This window comes from Protopterus annectens, chromosome 8.part0 (assembly GCF_019279795.1).
Source record: "Protopterus annectens isolate FY-2018-M chromosome 8.part0, PAN1.0, whole genome shotgun sequence".
NCBI classification, from domain to species: domain Eukaryota; kingdom Metazoa; phylum Chordata; order Ceratodontiformes; family Protopteridae; genus Protopterus; species Protopterus annectens.
Window position 1 is genome coordinate 1,166,189,341 of NC_056741.1, and position 15,865 is coordinate 1,166,205,205.

At 41.6% G+C, this 15,865-nt stretch overlaps 1 protein-coding gene across 1 annotated transcript in view; it reads left to right on the forward strand.

Annotated features, from left to right (window-relative positions):
• The window catches only part of WDR90 (WD repeat domain 90), a 1,773,335-nt gene that overhangs the window by 1,594,248 nt on the left and 163,222 nt on the right, over positions 1-15,865 (forward strand). The window lies entirely within an intron of this gene.

The following is a 15,865-nucleotide window of genomic DNA, read 5'->3' on the forward strand; positions in this document are numbered from 1 at the left end:
TTTTTACTTAATATGCAAAAAAAAAAGCATCATAGAATTACATATTTTTTCAGAAATGTTTATATGGCTGATGATGCACAGCCTGCATCTTTGATGCCATCATTATCAGGGCTCCCTTTTAAAGCTGACTCTTCTTTCCACTCCACAGTAAACAAGAACTACTTGAAATTATTTTTTTTTTATTTGTTAGTCTTCATTCTTTTTTTTTTCCTTGCACTGTCATCTCTAACATTTGGTTAGCAGTCCCCACTTTCATTGCAGGCTATAACTTCTCAGTATGTCTACACTGAAAACTCGAAAGCTTTATTACTGTAGAGACGGGAGTGAACTGTCTGTTGGATGAAAATCCTTAGCAGCTTACCAAGTATGAACCTTGATAGATACTCGTGTTTTGAGATAAAGTATTGAAGGATTCTGACTGAAGCATTATTACCTGCTTCTTTTGCTGACTACTTTCACAGCCTTATGTGAACTGAGAGTTTTGAACAGTGATACATTGTCTTTCCAGCTTCATACAATTCAGGTTCATGGGGCAGCCAGAGCCTAGTCTAGCACTCAGTGGGCACAAGGTGGACAAACTAATAGTGGATGAGGCAGCAGCCCTTTGTTGGACACACTCATGCACACCTACTGAAACTTAGCAAATACATGTACGAGCAATCTGAAAGATTGCTATTTCATTTGCAGCACATTTTGGAATGTGAAAAGAAACCAGAGGACCCATTGATAAGCCCACACAGATGCAGGGAAGGCATGCATGCTTTGCAAGATATGCTTCCTAATTGAGAAATGAGAAAAAATATTAAGTGCTGTGAGGCAGCCATGCTAACTACTGTGCCTTTGTCATTGTTCTGTGATGAGCAAATTGCAGTGACCTGAAAAGAAAAATAATTGGTGTGTTACTGAAATGTAGAAAGTTAGATGAAGCCATGTACTGAAAATGTGTTTGTCTTTTTTAAACTAATTTACTCTGTCCTGTAGTTATTCAGAGAGAATGCTTAGTTGATGTTAGTTGTAATTGTGGACAGTATTTTAGAGGACTGCCTTTCATTATATTAATTATTTTGTCTCTTCACTACTGTTTGTCTGTCGTAGCACACTAGATCTTGGAGAAACAGGGGGTCATGAAGGGAAAGACTTGCAGGCAAGAGAACGCATATTTCAAATGGCTGTCATATGCTTCTTAATGTTAAATGTTGCTAGAAAAACCCAAGAGTGTAAAGAGCTGCATATGCTTATTTGGAAGTGAATTAAGTAATATATTTAATTTAAATAATATCAGTGCCATGATGGCAAAGTTTTAAGCTGGTTCTTCACGGGAAAAATTAGTAAACATTGTAGAAGTAAATATGCTTAGATGCTAATGAAAGTCATCACATCATACTGCATTTTTTGACTTGGATACAAGTTCTTCACGTCCAGAATAGAGTAACTGGTTACAAAGATAAAAAAAAAATTCCTTTTTGGTGAACATTTGGTGATGCCAGGTTAAAAACATTATTATTATTACTATTATTTTTATCAGAGAAATATTCATGATGGCTTTTGCTATATTAGTATTTTGAATGTATGCATTTTTAAATGTCCTCGTATATGTTTGTGTGTGTGTGTGTGTGTGTGTGTGTATATATATATATATATATATATATATATATAATTTATTTTATTTATTTCCAGTCTGATGACCGGGGAAGTCCATTGGGCAAGCAGAGCCCTTTGTCAGTGGAGATCTGGGGAGAACAGCGCCAAAGGCAGTTAACAGAGTATAACATAAGTACAGTATGGAAATATATAGTATACAAAAGTATAAATTTACAATTTAAAATACAAATACTAAATCAGGGAGTATACGTTTAAAAAACACTGACTGGGCAGCCTGTAACTCCAGCAGCCCCTCTACACATATCAATCTATATGGGTTCTCTCAACTAATTGAAGAACCAACTAGAATAGATGAGAAAACAAAGAAAGAATCCATACTGGACTGGACACTAACCAACTATCCCAAACAAAACTATACAACTTCCAGGTGACCTAAGTGATCCTCTCCCCACCTTCCTACTCCACAAACACTCTAATCACCGCAAACCAGTAGTCTACAAATGCGTACAAGATGACCATAACCTTACCCCACAATGCCTAAATACTGTCCTAAGCCACTGCAACTGGGAACCATTACGAACACTTGGGTTAGACCAGGCAGTAGACTACTTCAATACTACCTTCTCTAACGTAACAGTGTAGCTCCCAGCAGAAAGATCAGACTTAAAGCCAACTATGCACCCTGGCTAAACAGGGACACCAGAGCCTTACTAAAAGCTAGAGATAAAGCCTGGAAAATCTGGAAAACTGACAAAACCCCTAGCACCAGGCAATACTATCAACAGCTTAGAAACAAGGCCAAGGCTCAATCCAAAATAAACAAACAAAACTATTTTCTTAGCGCCCAAAGGAAATATTCAAATAATCTACAAAAATTCTGGCATGCCATTAACTCCCTACTAAAGCCAGGTAAAACCACTACTCCAGCACCCAGCTCTACTAACAATACCCTAGACATGGCTTCTCAATTTAATAACAATTTTACTAAATCCATCTTAGTTAGCCCTGTCCGGTCAAATAACCAAAAACAGTCTGCCTCAATCACAGCCTAACCTATCCCACATCACCCCCTCTTTCAGCCTATCACCAGTGCCCACCTCAGCTATCAAAAAACTCCACCTAAAACTAAAGCCAACCACACTTACAGCTGATAAACATACCTAAAAATGACTAGTGACTCCCTATCATATCCTGTCTTCATCCTAATCAACCGCTCCATACTAGAATCCTACATACCCAAACGCTGGAAAATATCTCAAATCATTCCTCTCCATAAAGGAGGTAATTCTTATGAATTCTCCAACTACCGACCTATTGCCATCATTTGCACCTTATCCAGAATTCTTGAGAAATGCATCCACTTGCAAGATGATGACATTTCTTAACACACACAATCTACTATCTACCACACAACATGGTTTCCGACCACATCACAGCACTACCACAGCCCTTCTATCCTTCACTAATCATATAAAACTTCACAGGAATGATAAGAAATATGTATTAGCCATTTTCCTAGACCTCTCAAAAGCATTTGATATGATCTCCCACTCTGTTCTGCTAGACTCACTAACATCATTATCCTTCACCTCCTCTACTATAGCCTGGTTCAGAAGCTACCTATCTGACAGGCAACAAATCAGTCCAGTGGAAAGGAACTCTGTCTACATAACTTCCAACCACCATGGGAGTCTCACAGGGCTCTATACTGGGCCCACTATTGTTCTCTATTTTCACAAATAACCTCAATAGCTCTACACAACATGCCACACTAATACAGTATGCAGATGATTCAACCCTGATCTGCTCCTCCTCATCTCCCTCCACCCTACATACACTCACTCAAGAAACCTTTAACTCAGTAGTAAATTGGATATCGGGTATCCAGCTAATAATAAATCCCAAAAAGACAAAACTGCTACTATTTACCCCTAATAGATTAAAAAAAAAAACTCTCCTTTACCATAACATCTAAGGATGGCACCACCATCTCCCCTTCTAACCACACCAAACTTTTGGGCATTGAAATAGACAATAATCTCCACTTTGATGTTCACATCTCACATACCATAAAATTAGTACACAAAAAACTAGGCTCCCTATACAGGCATAAGTCCTTTCTCTCATTGATGGTCACATCTCACATACCATAAAATTAGTACACAAAAAACTAGTCTCCCTATACAGGCATAAGTCCTTTCTCTCACAAAAAGCAAGAGTCACTCTTGCACAAATCCACCTCCTCTCAACTCTATCATACGCAGCACCAGTCTTTACCCCAATCAGACAATGTGACCTAGACAAACTAGAATCATGCTACAATAAACTAGCCAAGTTTGCTGCTAACTCAACCTATAGAACCCATCACCGTGCTGCAGTAAAAGAACTAAAATGGCATGAGCTACCACAGCTACTGAACTATCACCAGCTGGGCACAGCCTACAATATTCTCAAATATCCTGAAAAAAACCCTCATTATCCAACCTACTTACTGTCTACACTGCAAATCGGTACCTAAGATCCAGTGAAAAATCTCTCCTCTCCATCACCAAGGCTAACAATAATGCAGGGGAAATCACTCTACTCTCACACCTTTGCCAGAAATTGGAACTCTCTTCCCCTGTCTGTGTCCACTGCCCTCTCCACATCCATATTCAAAAACTCCCTCAAATCTCACCTTAGTACCTGGTTATGCCCTTGTATCACATAAGCCTACCCATACGACTATTAACTCCCCAAACTCCTTTCTGATCACATGCTGGATCTCTGATCCCCTGTAGGCCTGGTCATCTGAAAGGGTACTTTTAACTGTAGAATCTTACTTGATATATTTTCTTCTCTTACCAATGTAGAACTAACATTGTCTTTTTACCTATGTTCTTTATCTTCTTTTACCTGGAGTGTTTTATTAAGTTCTTGTTGTTATATTACTGTGCTCAGCATACATGATAAAACCTGTTTTGTGTATTATGCTGGATGTACTATAACTGACCTTGTCTTTTACCTATGTTCTATATCTTCTTTTACCTGGAGTGTTTTATTAATTTATTGTTATATTACTGTGCACAGCATACATGATGTAACCTGTTTTGTGTATTATGCTGGATGTACTGTATTTGTATAACTTGATGCCGGAGCTTTTCTCCCCAAGCCTCTGCTGAAAATGGACCTGGTCCAGTCAGAATTTCCCAGTTAACAAATGTAAAATAAATAAATAATAAACACAAATTTTAAAATATAGATAAAGTCAAAAGTAATACAGAAAATATAATTAAACGTACACGTCATAAAGTGTTTATTCAAGATTAGTGTTTGTTCTAACAATAATGTTAGTGATCAGAGGTGATAGTAGATGAGATTGAAGGGAGTTTTGAAAGAGACAGTGTAATTTAGGTGGGAAGTGAGCAGGAACAGTCCCAGTTTGAGGTAAGGTAAGAATGGAGGAGAGATTTGAAATTAGAGTGGTTGTGAGTACAGTGGAGGGGGGGGGGGAGAATTCCATAGTTTAACTAAGGAGTATGATAGAAGTACTTGGCCAGGGGGACATAGGGGTTTATAGATTTTCAAGGAGGTTTTGGTTTTCAGATCTAAGAGTATGACTGGTACTGTGGTCAGTGTGGCTTCAGCATTGCCTCCCTCTGGAGTTTCCACTTCTCTTAATCCCTTTTGTCAAACTCAAGCTTCACTGGTGGATTCTCTAAGTATCCTTCAACTCAGGAGTCCTTTTTCAGCATCCTGCTCCATCTCAGGAGCTGTTTACAGATGCTTCAGATCAGGGATGGGGCTGCTTCTGACAGTCTGAGGGTTCAATGTCTCTGGCCCTCTCAATTGCATATGTATCACATGAACACTAAAGAGATGCAGGTGTACTTATTCTCACTCTCCAGGCCTTCCACTCTCTTTGGTTCCCAGGTCCTTTAAAGGTAGGTGCAAATAACATGACAGTAATGTTATACATCAACAAGTAAGAGGGCACAAGGTCTTATCTTTGCATACTATCCTTTCAGGCTTAGGATCTAGCTATCCAAGAGCAGATTTCGCTTCAGACGGTTTACATTACTATAGAACAAAACCTTGTGGTGGACTGTCTGACCAGTTCCAGCGCACAACCTCAGGAATGGATTCTTCACAGAGAAGTGTTTCTGGACATAGTTTATTTGTATCGGTGGGATATTTCTCAAGTGGATCTTTTTGTCTTCCCTCTGAACAGACTGCATCCTCTCTTCTGTTCCATAATCTGATGTCCTGTGGCTTGGAAGGTGGACGCCATGTCTTTTTCCAGGAAAGGGATACTGCTTTATACTTTTCCTCCTCTTCCTCTTTTTTCCACGATCCTGCACAAGATCAAACAGGACTCTCCGAAAATCGTGCTGGTGACCCCCTTTTGGCCCAGACAGCACTGGTTCTCCATCCTCTTCCATCTGGCCAGGGACAATAATCACAAGGTATCTCCACCAAATACACAAGACAAGGGGTTGCTCCTTCACCCTCACTTGTCCACACTTCAGTTGACACTTTTTTTGTCATAGGGTTCTAATTCCCTTTTGATGCCAGTTTAATATCAGCCAACTCATCACACTCCTAAAAAAAATGTTCCAGATTATCTCTATCTTTTCCATCACACCTCCAGCATTTGCTGTCTACCTGAGGAAAAATTCTCTCAAGTCTGCTTGGAGTATAAAAATACGTCTGCAGACACTTCCAAGCAAAAATCCTGAATGGACATTGCTGCATACTTGGGAGCCATACAGATGTTCTTCCAGTATAGATTGCTTTTCCAGCTTCTCTTCCCAGTGTTTTCTAAACTTTTTTGATTCTTATAGATCCTATTCATTCTATCCATCCGATTCAACTGATGAGTCTTCAGGACCACTTGTTGGAACTGAGTCAACAAAGCTAGTGCTCCAGTCTCAAACTCTCCCAAAATGCACCTGTCACATCTAAGTTGTCTTCCCTCAGATCTTATTTGCCACCATCATGTTCTAACATAATTCATTAGTAGCTACAGCTAAGAGCTCCTTTCTTTGTGCTTTGGTAATATTTTGGTGATATTTGTTAAGAATATCATTGATTAGCATTGCTGCTGCTGTCACTTTTTTGAAGTTAGAATTTTTTTTATTTGCTAGATTATTCAGTTATATTTTTTTCATCAATGATTTTGTCAGTGGGCCTTCAGTATGTATATAGTTAAGTGCTCCTATTCTTGTTGGTACTTAACCTTTGGTAGTGCAGCTTTACTGTTCATTGCTCTGTGTGTGTCCTTGCATGCATGTGTATGTGTACATCCTTCAAAAATATTGTAGTTTCTGGTTGATGTTCATCGTGTTTCACTGTTGCAGTCGTTACACTTGGGTTATCCTGCTGGCAGGCTACCCGCAGTCGGCCTGAATTCCAAAGTCCTGGTCCGGCGTCGGTTGCTGTCTCCTCTTCCCTGACGTCAGTACGCCAGGGGTATAAAAGATGCAGCCGATGCCATTTTCTTCAGTCTTTCTTGCCGCGCGGTGCCCAAAGCAAAAGCAGTTCGCAAGTGCCGGTCGGCCGACTCCTGAGATTTTCAAAATTGAATTTGAGATCCGAAGTCTTCTATAAAGCTAAGTACCCCGTTGGGGAAACTTTTTTCTTGCTCCAGACTGATGTCAGAAAAAGTTAACAATCGTATTTCTTGTGGGAAGCAAATACCTCATAAGGATTCTTACTGTATTGCTTGCCTAGGCCCTGACCACGACGTTGCTAGATTTAACCAACGCACTATTAAGCGTCGGTACGATTTTGCTTTTCATTACTTTGGCTGAAGTTTTAACTACATAATGCTGTCGGAACAGCCGATGACCAGAGTTCATAAAAAATGCAAGAAAAAAGAAAAGGACAGGCATCCGAGGTCCAAAACCGACGACGAAGCCTCTTCTAGGCCAGTCGCCGGTTCTCAGTGAGGTGCTTTCGCAGCCCCTGACACCCGCTACCTCAGAGCCACAGGCTGCCTCTGACTCCCACGTGGAGACAGCTAGGCCTCTGGATACTCAAGGTATTGGGCCTTCGGAAACTAATCCCTCAGATGAGTCCGGAGCAGCTGAGCAGGCATCGGCTTCTGAGGGTGTTTTCAGACCTACACAGCTTTATATCAAGCCAACTTCAGCATCAAAGACAAAGACTAAAACAGTTTTAAAGACAAGGAAACAAGTACAGCATTCTCCAGGACAGACTTCCATGCCTAAGAAACAGATGCTCAAAATGGCCGAAGACCTAATTACTTTGATCAGGGGTTCCCACCCCCCCCCCCGATAAGAGGCCTAGGCAAGACACTGTATATGATTCCTCTGATCAGGTTTCCATTTCCTCGGTCTCCTCTTCAGAACAGGGATACTCTATTCCTCCCTATGAGGATTCTGATGCTGAAGAATCTATTTCTTCAGCTTCTCCTCCTGAGGATTACTCATTTGGGGAAACCCTGCATACAATGAGGGAGCATTTCCACTGGGAGACCCAAGATTATTCAGATTCTAAGAAAAGGCTCAGAGACTTTTCTTTTACTACCTCAGCACAGACCTCTTGCTATCCTCCTCTTCTAGACATTGTAGATGATGTATTTTCAGAGTCCGGCCTGTCTCCCGACTCTCTACCTCCTGCACCTGTTAAGCCAGACAGATACTACAGGGATCCAGACTCTCATAAATTTCTATATAAAAACCCTGCTGCTGACCCAGAAACTATTTCTCAGGGTCCCAAAGGGGTCAAGGCTGCTACTGCAAAAAACCCTGTCCCCTCAGATAGAGATTCTAGGGCACTGGACAGATGGGGGAAAAAAGTTTACACTTCTGCTACTTTGGCTGTAAGGGCTTTAAATTTTCAGTTTCATATGCTTAAATATCAGCAATACTTAATGTCTCTGTTAAAACAGAAAATGTTGACAAATTCTGAATGTTCTGAGAACAAGGAATTGCAGGATTTATTGCATGCAGCTGTACAAGTGGGAAAACATACTTTGCAATGTGGTTATGATTCACTGGAGGTCTCTTGCAGGGCCGCTGTAACAGGTTCTGTCATTAGAAGGCATGCTTGGTTAAAGGAACAGACTCTGCCTGATCATGTTAAAGCAAAATTATTGGATGCTCCATTACAGCACGATACTTTGTTTGGTGTTAAGGCAGAAGAGGTGTTGAAGAAAATGGAGGATAAAGCTAAATCTATGCAGACAGTGAAGGATTTCTTACAGATACAGCCACCAAGATTTAGCAGGAACTGGCCTTCTAAGAACTGGTCTTTTCCTGTGTCAGACAGGCCACAAAGAGACAGATACAGATGCCCAAGAGGCAGACAACAGCCCCAGGGCTCATACAGGCCCAAATAGTGGGGTGCTTCTACCTCCAAAAGCGGAGAAGACAAATCACAGCCATATAGAAAACAGTCCCAATGACTTCCCTCTGCCGATGCCAAGCATTTATCTTTTGGCAGCACCCTTAGGGGGAAAGCTAGCACTTTTTTCACAAATTTAGCACATGATCACCCAGGACAAATGGGTCTTAAACATAGTCTCTCAGGGCTTACAGGTTCCACTTTCACACTCTTCCAAAGGCAAAAGGTATGCCAGACCTGCCACACAATCAATGGGCAGAGGCACAAAACCAAGTTTCATCTCTCATGGACATGAGGGCTATTCAGCCAGTGCCACAACAAGAGCAGGGACAAGGATATTACTCAAGACTTTTCTTAGTACCAAGAAAGGACAAAGCATTGAGACCAATTCTGGAGCTGTCTATTCTAAATACTTTTCTGGACGTTCCGAAATTCAAAATGTTGACTCTGCAGCAGCTTCTGCCCATGCTGGGCAAGAAGGCTTGGCTTGTAACTTTGGACCTCAAGAGGCATACCTGTATGTCCCAATCAGACTATCTTGCAGAAGATACCTCAGATTCATAGCTGGCTCAATGCACTACCAATTCTCTGCACTGCCCTTTCGCTTATCTACTGCGCCCAGGGTCTTCACAAAATGCCTGGCACCAGTAATTGCTTTTTGCAGACAAAGAGGAATTCAAATATATCCCTACTTTGACGACTGCCTTATTCAAGCAGAGACCAAAGACATTCTACTAAAGCATCTGGCATTTGTAAAAAGATTACTAATTTGCCTAGGGTACACAGTAAACGAAAAGAAATCAAAACTAGTACCCTCTCAAGAGATAATATTCCTGGGTGCAAGCTTAAATACAACTGCCCAGATGGCTTATCTCACGCTAGACAAACAAAGGCAACTGACTTCTTACTTCGAAAGCATGGCAACAAAGACTCGGTTATCTGCAAGAAAAATTCTGCAGGCTCTGGGCTACATGGCCTCCTGCATTCTGCTAATTCCATATGCAAGACTGCATATGAGGAAACTACAATGGTACCTAAAAGTGTTTGGACTCAACATTGCCACAGCCTGGAATCATTAATTTCACTCATTCCCTGCCTGCAACAGGAGTTTCGATGGTGGGCACAGGCCTGTCACCACAACAAGGGACAGCCATTCACTTTACCCACAGCCAGGCAAACACTAACAACAGATGCATCAGATTATGCCTGGGGGGCCCACATGGCAGAAAAATCTATTCAGGGCACATGGCCCCCAAGCCAAAGGCATCTACACATTAATCAAAAAGAGATGCTAGCTGTACAAAATGCCCTGACAGCCTTCAAAGACCTACTTCATCCAGGACAGCTGCTGATAAAGGCGGACAGCACCACAGTTATGTGGTACATAAACAAGCAGGGGGGCACACATTCCTACCCCCTCTGCAGACAAACCATGATTTTATGGAACACAGCATTGACCTACCAAGTACACCTGCAAGCACAATTCCTGCCAGGAAAAACAAATGCTCTGGCAGACGAACTAAGCAGAAACCTCATGGACCCTCACAAATGGAAACTAGATCCACAAATCTTCAGCATGATAACAAGGAAATGGGGATGCCCAGACATAGATCTTTCTGCCTCCACTCAAAACTGACAACTTCAGAGATTCTGCACAAGGACTTATCACAAACAAGCATGGAAAGTGGATGCTTTGTCATTCAGCTGGAACAACCTTACAGTATATGCCTTTCCTCCACTGCCTCTCCTCCCCAAGGTACTCCTAAAGGTCAGACAAGAGAAGCCACAAATTATACTGATTGCCCCAGATTGGCCACACCAACACTGGTACCCAATTCTAAGGAGCTTGTCCCAAGGCCCTGCCTGGACATTGCCTTAAATTCCTCATTTACCGACCCAACAAAACAATCAGATCCTGCACAGCCAACTCAGAACTCTAAATCTAGCTGCATGGCGGATACTGTAACCATTCAGAATACACCTCTCTCTAAAGCGGTTATGGATGTTATTTTGGAAGCCAGGAGGCCCAGCACCAGAAAATCTTATGCAGAAAAATGGAAGAGATTCTGTGCTTGGAACCAGGCACAAGGAATTGACACGCTTGTTCCAAATATTCCTCAGATTTTACAATATCTAACTGAGATGCTGGACAAAGGCCTATCCTTCTCATCAATTAAGATCCATGTCTCTGCCATTTCAGCTCATTACAATACAGACCCACCTATTTTTTCACGTCCTTTGCTTAGGCAGTTCCTCAGAGGGGCCAAAAACATAAGACCTCCAAGGAGAGCACCAATACCTGCATGGGACCTCAATTTTGTCTTGGAAAAACTCACACTGCCTCCTTTTGAACCAGCCAATACAGCTGAGATAAAATTCTTATCATGGAAAACAGCTCTGCTCCTAGCAATAACTTCGGCAAGAAGAATCTCAGAGTTACAGGCATTAATGGCTGTGGAACCTTTTATTATCTTCCATCCGGACAGGGTTTCTCTAAGGACAAACCCAACATTTATGCCTAAGGTAGTGTCCAGTGTGGCTCTTAACCAAACCATTCATTTGCCTACTTTTTACCCAAACCCGCAGAATAAAGGGAAGAGACTTCTGCATTCTTTGGACATACACAGACAGTTACGCTTCTACTTGGACAAAACTAAAGCTTTCAGAAGACTGAGCAACTTTTAGTGGCATATGCTGCAGGATCACAAGGAAAGGCCATCTCAAAGCAGACTATTTCAAAATGGATAGGACACTGCATTCGTTTCTGCTATTCACAACATGGCAAATCAGTGCCTAAGGGCATTAGACCACATTCTACCAGGGCAGCAGCCACTTCAGCAGCCTTCCTCAGAGGAGTACCAACCAAGGATATTTTGGAGGCTGCAACTTGGACTTCAGTGCACACTTTTACTAAGCACTACCACTTTCCTCTTTACTCTTTACTCTAAATCCAGAGCAGGCTTTGCCACTGCAGTTTTGCAGGGCCTTATAGCCACTCCTAATTTTATTTAGACCCAGCCGCCCAACCTCAGCTTTGGAATTCAACCCAAGTGTAATGACTGCAACAGTGAAACACAATGAACATAGTACAGTTGTGTACCTACCATAAATGTAGATGTTCGAGTGTATTCACTGTTGCAGTCCAGGTTACCCACCCACCATCCCCCTTTCTTTGCTGGGACTTATCTGTACTTCTCTATCCTATACAACCTATGTGGTGTATTTGCTTGTAGATGAGGGTATTGTTTATTTTAGTGCATGCTTTTATAAGCAATGTTTTTTTAGCCTACCCTTTTGGGGGCACCTGACATCTGGGGCAAGAAAATGGCGTCGGCTGCATCTTTTATACCCCTGGTGCACTGACATCAGGGAAGAGGCAACAGCAACTGACGCTGAACCAGGACTTTGGAATTCAGGCCAACTGCGGGTAGCCTGCCAGCAGGATAACCCAAGTGTAATGACAGCAACAGTGAATACACTCGAACATCTACATTTATGGTAGGTACACAACTGTACTTTTTTGTTGTTCTGGGTATTAATGTGGAAGATAAGGAGAAGGGAGAGATTAGCTAATGGCCCTCCCCCCAGGAAGGTCATGAGCCTTGTGTTTATTATCTGGGCTAAAGCACTTATATGTGGATTGTTCCTTTTGTAAAACCTTTGGCCAAGGGCTTTATCTGAAAGGAAGAATACATTGGTGATAAAGAGCCACTTACTTCTGATTCTGAAGGAGATAAGGACAAGAAATCTACTGACAAACCTTAGTTCTGAAAAAAGGGAGAGAAAGACAGGGAAGAAGAGAAAAGAAGAAAACCAACGATGAGGCTCTGTCATTCACATTGAAATTGCAGAGCAAGTTTTTTTCTGTCCAGGTTGGAGTCAGCGCATTGAGCTATTGCTCTGACTACACTGGATCCTATTCTGATTGAAGAGATGTTGTCAAAGTGACGACCAAGTAGACCATCTTCAAGTGGAAACATTCGGTGCAGACTTCTTTCAGTTTCCTCATTCAGGTCCTTCAAAGTCTTTCAGATGTGTTTCAGATCTGAAGTTATATCTTATGATGAGGGCATTCCTGCAATTGCAAATAGATATGGGTGCCAACTCCTCCTGGTCTGTGGTGGTTTGGTTTTGCGAACAACTGTAAATTGGATGGTGTTAAACCATGTTAACAGTTGGTACTAGGACAATGGTCTCAAAGTAAATAAAATAAAAATGTAGTACAATTCATTTTGATAAACAAAACATTTCCAGATAACATACAAGTGAAACACCCCAACAAACAGACAGTGTTGTAAGGGATCCTAGGAACTCTTGTTGATGATTCCTTATCATTTGAACATTATTTTCTCTCAATGTACTTGTTTTAAAAGGGACTTAAGAGTTCTAACGGGGTTTTGGTATACTGTTTGTGCTTTTGCCTTTGAATTTTGAGACATTGTGTGGGGAAGTGTAACTGTGTGTTGCTTGTGAGCATTTGTTTGACAACTTGTCTTCACTCGACTCTTCCCAGCCGTTTATCTCCCCATTTCTTTCAGAATTTGAATAATAAGGAGAATAGATTCCATGTACTCGGATCATGCTTCTGCAACTCGGATATTATCTTCAGTATTAAGTCTTTTAGGAAGGCAATACAGCTTTGTAATTCCTGTGGGACTGGAAAAGGACAACTTGTCAGTTCAGACAATTGTAGTTCATTGTTACTATATCCTTTCTTATTATTCCAGACGTGTCAGAACATTTCAAGACATGATTAAGGTACATTCTAAAAGAGCCCTGTTTTCTTTGATGTTATATTAGAAAGGATTGGACTCTTGAAGCATTTTAAAGGCAAACCAAAGGAGAATGCTCAATACGTGCACCAGCCAGGAGATTAGGTAATAACTTCCACAGTATTAAAATGAGCCAGAGTTAGGGGGAAAAAAAATAAGACACTTGGTTAAGTGCTTTTGTCCCTGTCACAGGGGCTTCATCAGAACAAAATCCATCGCAAACTTATTTATTTTAAACCATACCTTCTAAAGGCAATTATGTGATCCTGTGTATATACTTTTGCAAAGCATTACAAGCTAAATTATTTTTCCAGGTCCAGGACTAGGTTTGCTAGGACCATTCTCCAGGGGCTCCTAGATACTTTTCCTTCCTCCTGCCAGGATGGATAGTCTTTAGTAATCAACCTATATAGCTTAAAGGCTACTGCACAGTGAGTGTGATGAACATAGTACAGTTGTCTAAGTTGCACGTACAATAGCAGTGGATGTTTTTCCTTATCACTGTGTAGTATTCTTTACAACATGGATATCCTGCAGAGGATAGCTGAACGTCTGGCTAGCTTACTAAAGCCTATATACCTTCCAGGTGCCGTGTAGCAGGCATGTGTGCTTTATCCAAGACATAAAGTACATATGTGACATATGAGTGTCTAATCCTCAGAACAACTTTGGAGCCAGTCAGAGTGATACCTTGCATTCGGTCTAAAAGATGTTCACAGCGCTGGTTCTGCTACTGAGCCTGCTAAAGATAAGTGCCCTGTTTGGGGGGGTCTCTTCCTTCTTTTTTCTTCCTTTTGGTTTACCTTTAACATGTCATCCAAGAAAGGGAATGTGAGTGTGGGAGGCAGATTCCCCATAAAGATAGCCACAATCAGTGGCTTTTTTGTTTGGGTGCTATGCATAACCATACTCAGTGCAAAGTCTGCAGGTGTTTGTCCCTCAGACTCTCCACAGTCATCTGTCATCTCTTTCCATTTACTTGGAGAACCACCATCTCAAACTATTAGCTCAAGGTACCATGGCCTCCGAATTCACCCTGTCTGATGTTCAGTTGCCACTTAAGAAAAAAGCCAAAAAGGCACGTACTGAACCTCTTGCTCTCCAGCCTCCTCTACACATCTCAGTCAGGATGGATGAAGAACCCAAGGACCATTCTTTGCTTACATTATCTCCCTTTGTAGTGATGCATTTGCAGAACGACTTGGGTCTGCCTACCTACATGTCCACCAGGGCTGTGCCTATGTCTGCTGCAGATATGGAGGGGAAACCATAGCTGATTATATCAGATGGGCTTAGGGGGATTCCCCAAATTTTTGTTGGGGAAGATGTGTCTGGTACACTCATTGAATCAAAGCAGGGATCTGAGCCTCCTAGATTTGTTAAACCTGATGTTCCTTTAAAATAAGAAGCAGAAGACAAGGCATGTGGCCCCCTGTGGCTAAGGATCCACACAAGGAATGGGTAGGATTTTATTCGGGCTTCTCAGTGCTCTTATGGCTCTAAATCCCCCTCAAGGAATATCTGTTCGTGCTTCTGTTCCCTGGTCTTCTGCTCCTTCCAGATGTCCTAGGGAATCTGATTCCTCTGAAGAAGAGTTGGATTTAGACTCTGGTGAAGAGTCACTGGCGTACTGTTCTCAAATCCTCTCTTCTCATGAGCTGGGGTCTTCAGAAGAGGATTCCCTTTCTCCTGATTCTCCACTAGAGGAATTGTCCTTTGGGGATACTGTGGTTCATGTGATGGAACACTTTGCCAGGATTGTTTTCAGGTTTCTGACATTCAAAAGAGATACTATCAACTCTTGCAAATATATTCTCCTAGGCCTTCTGCTGTCTCTCCAGTTTTGAATGCCCTTTTGTACACATTCTGTTCAGCTTCTTTGGCCATTGATTCTGAGCCTCCTGCCCCTAAGAAGCCTGACAGATTCTGTAAAGTTCATGAAGCTCAGACATTTTTGTATGAACGTCCTTCCTCTGATCCAGCTGTTATTTCTGTGGCTACTGATAAACCATCTAAGTTGCTGCCTTCCTATAACCTGTTACCTTCTGATAAAGACAGTCTTGCTGTGGAAAGTTTTGGAAAAAAAAGTGTACACTTCTGCTGCTTTAGCTTTCAGGAACATTAACTACCAGATCCATATG